This window comes from Myotis davidii, unplaced genomic scaffold (genome assembly GCF_000327345.1).
Source record: "Myotis davidii unplaced genomic scaffold, ASM32734v1 scaffold376, whole genome shotgun sequence".
Taxonomy (NCBI): domain Eukaryota; kingdom Metazoa; phylum Chordata; class Mammalia; order Chiroptera; family Vespertilionidae; genus Myotis; species Myotis davidii.
Window position 1 is genome coordinate 2,709,273 of NW_006288121.1, and position 6,320 is coordinate 2,715,592.

Genomic DNA, 6,320 nt, shown 5'->3' on the forward strand with positions numbered 1-6,320 from the left:
ACATCCCCGAGGGGGTCCCAGATTAGAGAGGGTGCAGGCCAGGCTGAGGGACACCCCCCCCCCCCCCCCCCCCGAACAAATTTCGTGCTCCAGGCCTCTAGTAAAGATAATAAATGTTCACAGTTTACTGACAATAACAAAAGCATAAAAACCAAGTGTTTAAAAAATGGTATTGAGAATTTTTAAATTTTAACAAATGCATTTTCAGCCTTAGATGGCTTTTTTGACTTATTTACCCATGTCAATAGCATATTTATTTTATTACATTATGTTACTAGGTTTCTGAATATTAAACCATTCTTGCATTCTTCTGTTAAATACTACTTGCTTTTGATAGACTATTCTTAGAATGATTTTATAGTGTTTGTTTATATAATAATATGTAGGTAATAATTCATAATATGTTCATAACTCAGCCTTTTATGTTCATGAACTAAGTTTTCTTTTGAGACTATTACCTTTTTTGTGCTCTATGCCAATTTATGTACCTTTGAAATGGTTCTTCCCTGAAAATAGGACAGACTCATTAATGAAGCTATAGCTGACATGTCAATAAACTTACCTGTGTGGACCATGCTTAAGTCCAAGGCTCCTATGAGCAGCCTATGAGTCACATGACCTATCCAAACTACAGCTCATTAAACCCAGAGCAGACACTGCACTTGGGGAGAAGAAAGAAGTGCACTGGATATTCAGGGACTAATAAGAACGTGTTTCATGAGTTTGAACCAATAGATATTTAGCTGTAGAGAATCAGATGATAGTAAGTGCTAAAGCTATAAGCCCAGTTAGAATAAGGTGGGCAGTTACTTTTCAACTATACACTTATAAGAAAGATAAGAAATACTGTATTCAGAGAAGAGCAGAGACAAAGAACTGCACATACTCTAAAGCACATGGTAAAAGAGATTTGCTTTCTAATAAGTTCCCAGTTTCCATTAAGTCCAGTCTTACTTGTTGTAACTGTTTCTATGAGCTTTTTGTACGTTCTTCCTATAACTCCCTGTTTTCTTTAGCTATTTCTTGTAATCAAGCAGTCCTAAGACTATATCAGAGGCAGGAGACTTGCATAAAGCTAATTATTTCATAATATTTTTCCATGTTTTCCTTAGTTATTGCATAGCTCTGCTTTTGTAATTCCTCTAGTGTCAATTTTGGTAGTTTACGTATTTGTTTTAAAAATTCATTTCACTTCTACTTTCCAGATTTACTAATATCATTAAACACAAAATCCTCTTGTGGGTTTTGTGTTTAATGATAATCTAATCAGACTTTGAGCTAGAGGTAACTACACATGCAGAGAGATGTTCCAAAATTAAAAGAAATGTATGAGAAAATAAAAATAGCAGAAAGGGAGAGATTAAATTATCAAGACAACTTTAATAACAAATTTAATATATTAACACTAGCTATCAATATTTATTTTTATATATTTTACTAGAGGCCCGGTGCACAAAAGTTTGTGCACTTGTGGGGGGGGGGGCCCTCAGCCAGGCCTGTGCCCTCTTGTAGTATGGGACCCCTCAGAGGAATGTCCACCTGCTGGCTTAGGCCCACTCCCCGGGGGATCGGGCCTAAGCTGGCAGTCAGACATCCCTCTGGCAGCCCAGGAGCATTCAGGGGATGTCCACTTGCCAGCAGGGAGCAGGCCTAAGCTGTAGTAGGACATCCTTATGAAGGGTGTCCGGATCAGGGTGGGGGTCCCACTGAGGTGCCTGGCCAGCCTGGGTGAGGGGCTGAAGGCCATTTTCAGGCTGGCCAAGCCCCCCAGCGGGAACCCTCACCCCATGGGGGTGTGGCCAGCCTGGGTGAGGGGCTGAGGGCCATTTTCAGACTGCCCATAGCCCTTTCAGGGTGGGGGAGTCCCACTGGGGTGCCTGCGAGCCTGAGTTAGGGGCTGATGGCCATTTTCAGGCTTGCCACACCTCCCAGCAACCCAAGCTCCCAACCTCTCTTTTTTTTTTCTGGGATTTATCTATCTTCTATAATTGTAACTTTGTAGCCTTGAGTGGAGCCCAGGTCCGGCTGGAAGCCTGGGTTGCCCGCTCCCAGCGCCTCCTTGAGCAAAGGCCATGGCCGGCTGGAAGCAGGTATCTGGGACTTATTTATCTTCTATAATTGAAACTTTGTAGCCTTGAGCGCAGCCCAGGGCAAGCGGGAAGCTTGGCTTCCTCCATCACTGGGGGTAACCCAAGCCTCCTGCTTGCTCTAGCTCTGTGGCTGCCACCATCTTAGTTGGGTTAATTTGTACACTTGCTCCTGATTGGCTGGTGGGCATGGCTTGAGCATAGTGGAGGGATGGTCAATTTTCATGTTTCTCTTCTATTATATAGGATTAATAAAAGTTCTTTATAGCACAGAGTAGGAATCTAATAAAAATAAACAAATAAACCTATCATTAAAGTAATATTTTACTGAAAAATACTTTTTACAAATACACACACACAAGGCACCAGGCTTTGAAAATGTTAACATTGATGTTTTACATCAGATTTGTAAGTTAACAGAACATATTTACATCCAGATAGTAAATGAACATTCTATTAAAAATATAATTGTTAAAACTCATTTCAAATGTTATCGTAACCTTATCACTTAGTTTACAGCATGGTAAGAAATAAAAGATTGTCTTTTTATGATAAAACCTTATTAACCAAGTCATCTCCCACTTCAGAAAGAGCTAGCCTTTTATTTCCTAGGTGAGACGTGAAACATAGTGAATCAAGGTAATTAATCAGTCATCTAGTTTGACTAGGTGCCTGATAAGTAGTTTGAAAAATATCAGAATTCTAGAATTATAGATAGGAATTGTTTCCTATAGAGTTCCCAGCTTTTTAGTCTACACAAACCTGAAATATATAACAGAACAACTACAAAATGGGAGAAGGTGGAAATAGAAGCAAACTATCAATTTAAAACATAGATTTAAAATATAAATAAAAAATGCAATAAAAAATAGATTTAAATGTGCCCACTTAAAAATTTTAAATGTAGACATATCTAGATTCCTAATATTAAATTTTTCTTAAGCAGCACTGAAGAAAACAATTTAACTTTCAAATGGTCCCTTGATTAAACATTTCTACCCTTTTTCAGGGATAAAATGTGTCCCCAGCTGAAGCTGTTCAAGGCAACAGACTGTTTTCTACTCGACCCTCTAGTGATGGCCCAGTGATATTTGACACATTAGACATGCACCCTGCACTGCACATGCAGGAAAAACCATTACAGAGTCTATCAACAATTTGTTTACTCTTATAATTTAAGAAAGAAAACTTTACTAATTTATGGATCTATAGTAACACGTGTATGTGATTTATAAGTAAGTATAAAATATACTTTGAAATGAGCTCAGACTTTTATTTGCTGATAGAGACTGCATGGTAAAAGGACAAGTTCAGTGCACTAAATTATAAACCTCTTGATGACAGGAATTACCCTGGGTTAGCCTATTAATCCATGGGCACCTAGAAAAGAGCTGAGTTAAAAATCAGCTCATGAATTCAAAGTCTCCATTTTGTTCTCCTCAGGACACAGACACACAAGAAACGGCACTTAAAATGCTGCCAGCAAAAACAATGACCTTGCAAAAATTCACTAATACTGTAAATTCACACGGGCCTAATATTTTTAATTCATTTATCGCTCCACAATGCCCTCTGCACCATTTCTCTGAGGGAACAAATCCATAATGGCAATGAAGTTTCTGTCTTTCTTACTGCTATTTCTCTTGATGTCATAGCTGAAGTGCATGGTGGGTTGCACACTGCTGAGTGAGCTAGGCTGCAATTTGAAGCAAGTCAGGAAATGTCTGTTTGTTTTACTTCTGAGAGCACATAAAGCTCCAGACAATTCACACTTCAGCCACACCTCACCATCATGTTTGTCACCTCTAACTCGAAATTTGGGACAATTTGGATCTGGAAAAGGCTGGAAAAAACCAAGTTAGTTATGCAAATGTTATTATGAACAAACTTGCAGGAAGGATGTCCAGTCAACATAGCAAAATAAAGTTTCTGAACAACATGTAAAATGCTTGAGAAGCTATGATATCTATAAAATTAATATGTTTTTCTGTCTCACACTGACTGGCCTTCTCCATAATTATTCTAAAAGATACTTCTTTGTGCGGATGCCAAGATCTTGTCAACAATATATGAAGAAAAAAGGAAAAAAAATCTTAACTCTCTCTTCTTCTAATCTTGTGCAAAGCAATTTAACTGTGTTAAAAGATGACATTATAAATAAAACTTAATATGATCATTGTGGAAACAAGGATGAACATTTCTGTTGAAGTATTAATAAAATAATAGGTTCCAAATGATGGACACAGGACACAGTGAGCATACTGATTAAATGATGAATACTGGAGTAAACACACAAGTCAAAATCCAAGTTCCAAGCTCCCTGGGGCTGATCAAGTCATTTAACTTCTCAGATCTGCTTATTCCTCAACATTTATACTGAAATGATAAAAACTGCATCCCTAGGTGGGTTTTGTGACAACTAAATAAGGTAAATACTTAGAGCACTTTGATCAGTGCACTTCAAAGCTTAATATTATTGTCATTTTCTCAAAAATTTTCCCACTTAACATGGTCATAAAAAAAAGCAAAAGATTATGCATTTAAAAATTCTGGGAAGAATTGACAAAAATGTTAACATATATCTGGGGGTCAGTAGCAGGGTTCTTTTCTAATTTTTCTAAAATGCATGTATTATAACTAAAATAAACTAAATCCTGTATTATTTTATATATTCAAAACTAAGAACATCCTTTGTAGCAAGAGAAGGCATCCAACCTGAGTCTAAGTCCTTGCTAGACTAGTCACCTATACTTCTGAGAAAATCATGCAATATATTAGCTGAGAATATGGGTTCCAGTTGACTGATGACTATCTGGTTGATCTTGGATAAGTCTGTATAACTGCTGTAAGGACTAATAAATATAGCCCATTCAAGGGGTTTCTCTAAAAATGCTTCCATTTCAAACTTTATGTTTATATAAAATATAGAAATCATGTCACCATGACTTTTGCTTAAAAAAAAAGATTTTTAATACACATTATAAAAATCTATGATTAGAACTGTGTTTTACTGTAGTGTTAGTCAACAGAATGTGATAAACAGTTCAGAGACTGACCCAAACGCATATGTAAGGGCATTCTAGTCAATGAAGAAAAGGAAGACACACTAGTAATGTTAGAACAACATGGGAAACAAATAAAATAGGAACCAAGATAAATTTCAGACGAGATCTAAATGTAAAATATGAAACCACAGATGAAAATATAGGGGCATTACTTTATAACCTGGAAGTGGGAAACCATTCTTAACTTAAAATCTGGAACCAATGGGGGGAAAGAATGACTACATAATAATAAATTTAACTGCATAAAAATAAAAATTAAAAATAACTTGGAATTTACACATATAAATTTACACTTATACTGTGAACAAAATATAGTAGAGGAGGAACTACAACAGACTATGAAGGAATAATAGCTCCAATATGTAAGAAACTTCTAAAAACTCAGAAGCAAAAGTCAACAAACCAAACTGGACATAGAGTTAAAGAAAAAGAAATTCAAATGGTCCTCAGCATAAGTAAGATGCTCAACTTCACTAATGATAAGAGAAATACAAATTGAAAAAAACATGACATCCCATTTTTTCCTTTCAAATTAGCAAAAACTCCACAAGCTTACAACATACTTTGTTGGTGAGACTGCAGAAATTGGCCTCTTTGTGGTTTCAGGAGAGAAAATTGTTCAATCCCAATGGCAATATCTAGCAAAACTACATATGTATTTACTCTCTAACCCCTTAGTTCCTCATAAAATATCAACCCCCAAAAGTACTGGAAAAAAAAAATATATATATATATGAGATGATATATGTACAAGACTATCCTATATAATAAAGAGGTGATATGCAAATTGGCCATCATGCCCTCACACAAGATGGCCACCCCCATGTGGTCACAAGATGGCTGTGCCCATGTGGTCACCAGATGGCTGTCCCCATGTGGTCACAAGATGGCCACCCCAAATCTGGATAAACTGTGAGGAACAAATGGCTGCCTAGGAGGTGGAGCTTATGACATGGACTGGAATAGAAACCAACCAATCAGAACCAAATTGTCAGGCAGGGAAGGGCAGTTGGGGGCAACCAGGCCAGCAGGCAGAGGCAGTTAAGGGCGATCAGGCAGGCAGGCAGGTGAGTGTTTAGGAATCAGTGGTCCCAGATTGCAAGAGGGAGGTTTGACTGTTGGTTTAGCCTGTGGAATAGGGCCTAAACCAGCAGTCAGACATCCCCCA

The 6,320-nt window shown here is 37.5% G+C and overlaps 1 protein-coding gene across 2 annotated transcripts in view; it reads right to left on the reverse strand.

Annotated features, from left to right (window-relative positions):
* NEBL (nebulette) overlaps nt 1–6,320 on the reverse strand; it is a 370,552-nt gene that overhangs the window by 129,658 nt on the left and 234,574 nt on the right. The gene's annotated exons all lie outside the window — the stretch shown is intronic.